A 10,383-nucleotide genomic window follows, 5' to 3' on the forward strand; every position below is an offset into this window, starting at 1 on the left:
TGGTGTTTAGCATTCTCACAGGACTTTCAATAGAATAGACTGTTCATAAAATTAGAAAACATCCTTCCATAGTTATTATCCTTTTACATTATAAGTGCTTAACCTCAACAAAACCTTATTTGGGTTCTTTTTTTCTAAAGAATGCCAGGGCAAAAGCAAAGCTTTCAAGCTTACTATGGAGGAAGGATATTTTAATTTTATGACTGATTTTTCCGATCATAAAAAAATAAGATGAACCCCGCTGGATACTTGTTTTAACTGTGAAAATATAAAGAAAACTAAAATCCCCATAGTTTCACCAAGTAGAGATAGTTATTAAAGCTTCCTTTCCCTTTAAGCAGCTCAGTGTCCTGTAGTCCTTCCCTCCCTACTCCTATAAAGCCAGAGCGCCCTTGAGACCTCCCTGAGACTTTGCTCATGCATGCGTAGCCATGACATCTGGTGCCTCATGTTTTCCACTCCATTTGTTCATTTCTTTTTTATTTGTAAAGGCAGAGAGAAGATTCCATCTACTGTCTACTCCCCAAATGCCCACAATAGCCAGAGCTGGGCCAGGCTGAAGGCAGGATTCTGGAACCCAAACCCATTCTTCCACGTGGTTAACAATGGCTTGAGCCATTCACCTGCTTCCTACTCAGTTATAGATTAGAAGGAAGTTGTAATTGTAAGTGAAGCTGGGACTTGAAACATCTTAAGCATCGTGCAAACACCAACCATCCATTCCTTTCTACTTTGCTGTTAGAAAGAAGAGAATGTATGCCTGGCAGTGCTATCAGACTCATGCTGTCTTTGAGTATGGAGCTGAGCAATTGGTGCCTGTAGATCATATTGTAATTGGTCGTTTCTGTTACGTTGTCTCTATGGCTATTCAATTTCACTTTACCTTCTAATCACTGTTCTTTGGGCCCACCCCTAGACTCACCCATGTAGTTTTTAGTGAGTTAATCGCCAGGGTTATTTTGAACACTTGGAAACATTACTAGCCCCAAGACAATATTGATTTAAAAAGAGTGTTTGGGGAATTTTATTTTGTGTATAATACTTTTAAAATTATCTTTTCATTACTTTACTGTTTTCTTATTTTTAAGAAAAAAGATGTATTTATTTATTTGAAGAGTTATAGAGAGTGAGAGAGAGACAAAGAGAAATCTTCCATCCACTGGTACACTCCCCTAATGGCTGCATTGGCTGGGGGTGGACCAAGCTATAGCCAGGAGCCAGGAGCTTCATCTGGGTCTCCTGTGTAGGTACAGGTGCCCACAGACTATGGCCATCTGCTGCTGCTTTCTCAAACATAGTAGTGGGGAGCTGGATCAGAAGTGGAACAGCCAGGATTTGAACCAGCACTCATATAGGATATGGGCTCTGAGGGGAGCTACTTAATCTGCTATGCCAAAGCTCCGGTCCCTGTTTAGTACATTCTTATTCCTAAAAGTGAACGTATGGTTCTATGTTATATGTCTTGACACATCCTGACAAATTACTTTTCTTATTATTTAGTAAGCACTCTAAATATTAATGGTAAAAAATGTGTTTCTCAAGCAAGCACTCGTGTAGTTTATTTCCTTTTAAAAGTCAATTTTTTTCAGATTTCATTGCACTCTAATTCTTTATCTGTTTCTTTGCAATATATTCCATTGCTTTTTTCAACATGGAAGTTCTTCATGTACTGTCAACAGCCTCAATTTTGACTTTTTTTAATATTTTTATGATCCTAAAATGGATTTCCAATTTTCATATGAAGTTATTTATTTACCTCTTTATTTATCTAAAATTTGGTATACTAAGTAAAAATTATTATAGAGTCTACAATGCCAACCGCCCTGGGCCACATAGCTAAAACTTAACTTACCTTAATTTCCCTGAAATGTTAGCTCTAATCATAAACATAATATGAAAGCTAAACTTTTTGTCATTAGCAGCATAAATCAATGAATTTAAATTGGTGAAAGACAAATCAGCTTAAATAGCTGTTTGCCTAAAGTAGAATGTTAATGTGTAACAGCTTATAATGAAAAAGATCAAAATGTTTTCTCCTCTATGCTTTATAAACCATGTTGTGAGGGCCAGCACTGTGGCTTAGTGGTTAAAGCTACCACCTGCAGTGTCGGCATCCCATATGGGCACTGGTTTGAGTCCCAGCTGCTCCACTTCCAATCCAGCTCTCTGCTATGGCCTGGGAAAGCAGAAGATGGACCGAGTCCTTGGGCCCCTGCACCTGTATGGGTGACCTAGAAGAAGCTCCTGGCTCCTGACTTTAGCTTAGCGCAGCTCTGGCTTTTGCAGCCAACTGGGGAGGGAACAAGCAGTGGAAGACCACTTGCTATCTCGCTTGCTTGCTCTCTCTCTCTGCCTCTGCCTCTCTGTAACTATGCCTTTCAAATAAATAGATCTTAAAAAAAATGCTGTGGGTATTGAAGGGGGTTTCCTATCATTTTCTGTTTGAGGTCATTTGATTAGCACACTGTTCATTTATATATATATAATACACTTCTAAAATTAAATTTTGATCTTATTTTTGATATGTATATGTTATAATGGGGATTTCTAACATGATTATTTTAAAATTCCCAAACAGATAATTATTCTAGATTGAATTATTAAAAAACCCAATTAGATTACTTTAAATCATTTGCTTTGTTTATGATATAAACCAGCAAACTTGAGTTCTTTGCATAATTAAGACTACAAATGTTAATACAGTTTGCACACACTTGACAAACACCAACTGGAATTTGAATTATTGCTAAGAAAGGATTGTTAGTCCATGATAGTAATTCAACCCCTTTAATGATTTGATAATTAAAAGTTGTGGCAACCCTGACATTATAGCTGGGAGAATCATAAAACTGCCCTAATTATTACTGGGTGGTAAGGTAATATAAATGAAAATAAATTCAAATGCTTGGATTTCTGTATAAAAACAGAATCCAAAATACTTCCTTTTAGTATCTCAATGAATAGAGTCAAAAAAAAAAAAAAAAAAAAAGAACAGGAGCTGGCACAATAGCATAGCGGGTAAAACTGCCACCTGCAGTGCTGGCATCCCATCTGGGCACTTGTTGGAGTCCCAACTTCTTTGCTTCCGATCCAGCTCTCTGCTATAGCCTGGGAAACCAGTAGAAGATGGCCCAAGTCCTTGGCCCCCTGCAGGGGGCTGTTGCAGCCAATTGGGGAGTGAACCAGCAGATGGAAGACTCTTTCTGCATCTGCCTCTCTGTAACTCTGCCTTTCAAATAAATAAGTAAATCATTTTTTAAAAAAATAACAGATAAAAATTTGTGAGTTTTATAGTCCTATACATTCAAGCATTTCTCTGAAGTCAATTAGATGTGTGAATGCTACAGTCAGGTAGGTGTGATTTCTGAAACATGTATTTGCATATTCATTCACATGTTCTTTTCAGTTCCAAGAGTCTGTGTGCGTGATCTAGCTAGGGATTGCGCCATTAACATTGTGGATTGTTTATTTTCTATGGCATTTTAATTTCCAGGAACTTTGGGCACATGCCAAAGAATAGGACTGGGACCATCTAGAGTCTTGATTTGCAAATTCTGAGGTTGGACCCAGAGATTTGCAGGGTTTCCTAGCTCCCCAGATTATTATGAACTGTGAAGTGTGGTAGGATTCATTTTTAAGAGACATTATTTGTTTCATTGACTGTATCTCATTTCTGATAGCTATTCTTTATATTAATTCTTGTCTTTTTTGGCTGTGCTTTATCTAGTATGGTAAGACTTATTTGAATCCTTTTTATTTCTAATTTCAAAATGTATCTTTTTTGCTTTTTTCTAAATGAATTTTAGAATAATTTTCTCATGCTCAAAATAAAACATCTCACTGAGAGTTTCATTAGAATTTAATTCACTTAGATTGGTACAATTCATCTTTGAACATGTCTGCAAGGTAACTGGTCTCTGTTTTGTCAAAATCATTCTTACTTTTGCAAGTAAGGTTATTTTCTTTGTAAAGAACTGTGATATTCCTGTGTATGTTTTCACTAAAACATATCAGTTAAGATAACATATAAGTTATGTTATATTCTTAGTTGGTGTTGTGAGGGAGATTTTATTATGTATCTTAATTTATGTTGGAATTGGGTATTACTACCTTATGGTAAAATGATTAATATTTGGCTATTTCAAGTCTAAGCATTTAACATTTGGTAAACAATTGGAATTGATTTTCAATTTCATTCCTTTGTGCTTTGTTGGATTTCTACATTCAATAGTTCACATGTGAAAATTCTTTTTTAGTTTATACACACATACTACTTTTCTGGATGCAAAGTCTTGGATACAACTTCATTCCCTGTTCTGGTCTCTTGGATGTGTTCATTTCTAAAAATTCATCAAGCTGTATGTGTAATAACTATGAAACTCTTGGAAGTAAATTTTAAGAAATATCCCTCACCACACTTTGTACTCCTGTGTTTCTGAATACCTGGGAACCCACTAGCAATGCAGACTTCTGTGTCCAATGCTTCCTAGGCTGAGGTTGTGAGTGGAGATTTGAGGGATGAGCACTACACACTTGATTTTGTTGGGTGGTTGGGTTTCAGAGGAGAAACCTGAGATTACTGGCTTTCTGCTTCCTGTGCTGCTCTGACCTGGGCATTGTGCTCTGTGGGTAGCTACAGAAAGAATGGGAGGCACAGACTGTGAGAAGCTAGTGGCAGATGAAACTGAAACTCTTTTTTTAAAAACTTTTATTTAATGAATATAAATTTCCAAAGTACAGCTTATGGATTACAATGGCTTCCCCCTCCCCATAACGTCCCTCCCACCCGCAACCCTCCCCTTTCCCACTCCCTCTCCCCTTCCATTCACATCAAGATTCATTTTCGATTCTCTTTATATACAGAAGATCAGTTTAGCATACATTAAGTAAAGATTTCAACAGTTTTCACCCACATAGAAACATAAAGTGTAAAGTACTGTTTGAGTACTAGTTATAGCATTAAATCTCAATGTACAGCACACTAAGGACAAAGATCCTGCATGAGGAGTAAGTGCACAGTGACTCCTGTTGTTGACTTAACAAATTGACACTCTTGTTTATGGCATCAGTAATCACCCTAGGCTCTTGTCATGAGTTTCCAAGGCTATGGAAGCCCCCTGAGTTCACCAACTCTGATCATATTTAGACAAGACCATGGTCAAAGTGGAAGTTCTCTCCTCCCTTCAGAGAAAGGTACCTCCTTCTTTGATGACCCTTTCTTTCCACTGGGATCTCACTCGCAGAGATCTTTCATTTAGGTTTTGGTTTTTTTTTGTTTTTTTTTTTTTGTTTTTTTTTTTTTTTTCCCCAGAGTGTCTTGGCTTTCCATGCCTGAAATACTCTCATGGGCTTTTCAGTCAGATCCGAATGCCTTTAGGGCTGATTCTGAGGCCAGAGTGCTGTTTAGGACATCTGCCATTCTATGGGTCTGCTGTGTATCTCACTTTCCATGTTGGATCGTTCTCTCCCTTTTTTATTCTATCAGCTAGTATTTGCAGACACTATTCTTGTTTATGTGATCCCTTTGGTTCTTAGTCCTATCATTATGATCAATTGTGAACAGAAATTGATCACTGGGACTAGTGAGATGGCATTGGTACATGCCACCTCGATGGGATTGAATTGGAATCCCCTGGTATGTTTCTAACTCTACCGTTTGAGGTAAGTCAGCTTGAGCATGTCCCAAATTGCACATCTCTTCCCTCTCTTATTCCCACTCTTATATTTAACAGTGATCACTTTTCAGTTAAGTTTCAGCACTTAAGAAGAATTGTGTATTGATTACAGTATTCAACCAAAAGTATTAAGTAGAACAAACAAAAAAAAAAATACTAAGAGGGATAACATATTAAGTTGCTCATCAAAAGTCAGGGTGAGGGCTGATCACGCCACCGTTTCTGAAACTTTTAAGAGTTTTCTCAGCATTAGCTGAACCAGAGGCTACTGTGAGTGGTATAGATCACAAAGGGGACTGAGCCTTTTTCTTCCTACCTCCAGACTGATGTGGTGCTGCTGCTGCTATATTTTCAAATCTGGAGGAAACCTGTGTGGATCATGATTGAATTCCTCAGTGCTAATCTATTTGTGTTGATTGAATGGAAATTCATCATGATCTCTTGCAAATAACTTTCTGTCTTCAGAGCCTCCACCATGCCATGCTCTAATCTGTACTTTATTGAAGCATTGGACAATTGAAGAAATACAACCCTGGCATCAGACTAAATTAGAAATTCCAGAAAATTTTTATAACATCTTTCTAGAAAATGACAGCTTATTAAACATGTCAGAATGGTTAACTTAAATAGAATTTAAAAGAACATGTATAGACATATATGGATACAGATATAAATATATGGTTTTGTATTAGTGAAAAAACACATTAGAGTCCTAATGCTTTCATTTCTCTTTTGTAAGACCATTAATATCTTTCAGCACACGAACTAGAATTAGAAGAAAGGTTTAAGTCAAGTTCCTACCTGCTTTCTGTGTAACCTTGGACAAGCCCCTTAAGCAGTCCCTTTCCTGCAAAATGAAGGTTCTAAACCCTTTAATATCTTTGGATGTTACTGAGATGTGTGATTTTGTTGTATAATGATATCCTGAGGCACTAAGAAATCATTAAGCATAAAAGAAATATAATTACAAAGTCATGCTTCTTGAAGATACAGTGCATTTTAGAAAACTGTCAAAAGACATTTAATAAATGGATTAACTTTGAGTTTCAAGTTCTTTTCAAATAGAATGCATATGCCTGGTTAGAAATTTGATAACACTTTCCTGTTCAGTTTTAGATCATGAGATGGAGACTGGAATTGGACTTCAAAAACATTCATGCTTTTCTTTATGGAAATTATATATCTGTATCTATCTGCATATGTGTGTATATATGAATAAATACTCATTGAAATATTACTCGAATCAACTCCTATTTAGGTCACAAGTTTAGCTCATCTGGAAGTCTCATTTCTCCCCTTGTTGAAAAAAAAAGCTGAATTTGCTATTTTTAATGATACTGAGTTAATAAATGAAGACATTCATTCTAAAATTAGAGGAATACAAAGTGAGTGCTAACCCTTAAGTCCCTGAAAATCACACATTCTAAAATATCCAAGCAAGTGTAGGAAATCAACATTAGTTTAGTGCACTGATTTCTTCAATATCCAAAGAAGCACTCAGAGAGGGGGACAATATGATGTTAAGAGGTGACTGCGGCTTCATGCCATCTCCTAAGGTGATAAGGATGAAAGGGGCCTCATTGGCTGAGAAGAAAGCAGGAAACTAAGAAGTGCTAAAACTGCACTGGGCTGTCTGGTGTTGAATCAGAAACAGAAATACATGTCTAAAAACACTGGAGTTGCTATCCAGTCATACAAAAGGGGTGAGCAACTCTTGAGGATACAAAGACAAGTAAGTCACAGACCTCAAAGGCTTAGGCATTAGATGAAAAAAAAAAAAAGTTAAATAAGAGCAAGGAGATAAATACAAAACTAAGTGCTGCAATAAAGTATTTTTTAAGATTTATTTATTTAATTGAAAGCAGAGTTCCACAGAGAGGAGGGAAGAAGGGAGAGGGGAGAGGGGGGAGAGGAGAGGGAAGAGGTCTCACATCCGCTGGTTCATTCCTCAATTGGCCACAATGACCGGAGCTGTGCAGATCCAAAGCCAGGAGCCAGGAGCTTCCACCAGGTCTCCCACACAGGTGCAGAGACCCAAGGACTTGGGCCATATTCTACTGCTTTCCCAGGCCACAGAAGAGAGCTGGATCGGAAGTGGAGCAGCCAGGACTCAAACCAGTTGCCCATATGGGATGCTGGCACTGCAGGAGGTGGCCCTACCCACTCTGCCACAGTGCCAGCCCCCTAAAGTCTTGATTAGTGAAGAAGTAGTAGTCTCGCTAGACCTTCATTGTTTGTAGAGCTCATTGATGTCAAATTGAAGCCTCAGTATGTCCCCAGTATGTCCCCTCAGTATGACCCCTCAGATTTGGACAGAGGGGTCCCTGACTCCAGCATAATCGGCTGTGCCACAATGCCTTCCCTTGTACTTTGTCTTTAGACAACTGGCGATTCCAATATTTTAATGAAGTTAAAAACAACTCCGCAGGTGGAATTATTGAAGGGAGAATTCAGTACTTACTGCTCCAGAGTGCTGAGGAAAAGAGTAACTCACATTGGCATGATTTTTGTTGACTTCCATCAAGAGATTCGTAGTTTTTCTCCTTGATTCATTTAATTTTCAGAAGATCCTGGGTCCCCCCCCCCCATTTTGTCCTAAATATTCATTTTCTTAAGTAATTTTCAGTTATCACAAATCTGACTGAAACTATCTTTGCAAAGTCTGTTTCATGTGTTGTTAAGAGGCATAAGGTCAGCTGTATGAAGTGAACCTTCAGTGCAGGGGCGGGAATGAGCTCACCACTATCATGAAATGAATATTAAAACCCTCAATGGCTTTCTAAAATAATATCTCCATGTCGGAAACTCTGTATGACTCTCAGCAATCTGAGATCTAATTAGGAACAGATTAAAATTTAAATCTAATAAAATTAATATGGCTGACCAAAACAATACATAACAGATTATTATAAGTCATAACATGCAAATTAACATTTGGTTTTAATTAAAAGGATCTTTGCTAGGGATTTGCCCACTCAGAACTTTAGAACACGCCTCTTAGGCTGTGCTGCTCAGGAAATGAGTCTCTCACTGTATAAGCTGCTGTGATTTTTTCTCAAAAAGTTTTTGTCGGTTCCCTTCCTTGTGAATCTCTGCTCAAGGTTACAAACGCTTCCCCTTATTTTCTCCATAGCATACATATTCTGTAGGGTGTAAATAAGTCTCAGACTTATTATTTCTACCCATCATATACTATGACTTCTCTCTAACCGGGCACACTTAATTTATACATATCATAAGATACTAGTCTATTTTGTGAATACTCCCCTCCGTTTACATCTTAAGTGTGATATCAGGACAGTGAGAGATGAAAGAAAAATTTTAAATGTGAAAGTGGTTTGCCAGTATAGCCCATTGCTAAAAAAAAAAAAATCAGAATTCATCTACAAAAGGCTGTTGTTTTCTGCTCTAAGATGTTTTCAGGCATTTGGAAAGGTGGGGAAATTCTCATTCTCTCTCTCCTCTTTCTCTCTTTCTGTTGCTCTGCCTTTCAAGTCAATGAACAAAAAAATTAAAATAATTAAAAATTAAAGGAAAAATATATGTGGATTCCTAGGAAAGTTCTTCCTAATACCTGCATTTGTCTCGATAGCTCACCCACAACATACACCTGGAGGGAACGAAACTGCCCTTGCCGCCCCCCAGCCAGCATCCGCGAGGCCCCTCTGTCACAGGCCCCTCCATTAAGGCTCTCTTGCCTCCATTTTGGAATTCTCCAGCTAAGTTCTAACCTGTGCTCCTAGAAGGCATTTTCCTCTGAATCTCCATCTTTGATTTATTTTTTCTTTTTAGCAATGGTTCTGGTTCTGTTGGGTTTGCTCCGTGAGAACTTCCCTTTTTTCCTACCAGATGTCTTCCAGCTCCAGTCTTGCTCCATGATAGAAGCCTTGGTAGCCACATAAGTGTCCCCTCCGTCTTCCTTGCCATGTCCCTGCCTGTCATTTAATGAATTAACCTTTCATTTGAGTAGAAACCTCTTTCCCTAGGTCATTGGTTGGGTTCTTTTTTCTCTATCTTTGAACTGGTCTCGATTCACCTGCAAAATCAAAGTGTATTTGCAATATGATGCTTTTCCCCTTTGTCTCTGAACAAGGCTGGTTCCTAGAGAAGGCGTCCCAGAGAGAGACAACCATTTTAAACTTTCTTCCCAACCTTTAGTTCTGAAGTGTCTCCATGAGGTTTGCTCTACTTTAGTTTAGGAAATGATGTCACTGTTTTCTGTTCTGTTGACTGATAAACCATGTGAGTCATGGGTGAACCCGCATTCTGAAGTCCTGAAATCCACAACTCTGATGAGGGTTTATGTGACAAATAATGACACCTGAGTTTAGAGAACAAGTGGTGACCATGTTGGGAGCACTTGAGGGTTCTATCGCTCAAATCTGAGTTAAGTACTAAATCTTCCCCTCCAGTGACTGGCTAATATCTACTCCAGCCCATGAGACTCAAAGTCTGGACTCAAATGCACCAAAGTCCCATTTCCTAATATCTTAAAGCATCTGTAGAGTTCATCTCTGCTGATTTTTGCTTCTAAGAGGCACTTAAATGCTCTTCTAAATAATCAAAAACTCACCACAGCTGTGGCTGCACTAGCAGCTGCGGCCAAGCTACTGAGACTGTACAGGTCAGAAGCCCTCACCTTTCCCTGTGATCCTGGATTCTCAAACGTGAGCCCTTGGGGTTGTTTAGTTTTTCCCTTAAGCTGCTT

The sequence above is a fragment of the Oryctolagus cuniculus genome, chromosome 14, assembly GCF_051225735.1.
Source record: "Oryctolagus cuniculus isolate XC-2025 breed Fujian yellow rabbit chromosome 14, ASM5122573v1, whole genome shotgun sequence".
Lineage (NCBI taxonomy): Eukaryota > Metazoa > Chordata > Mammalia > Lagomorpha > Leporidae > Oryctolagus > Oryctolagus cuniculus.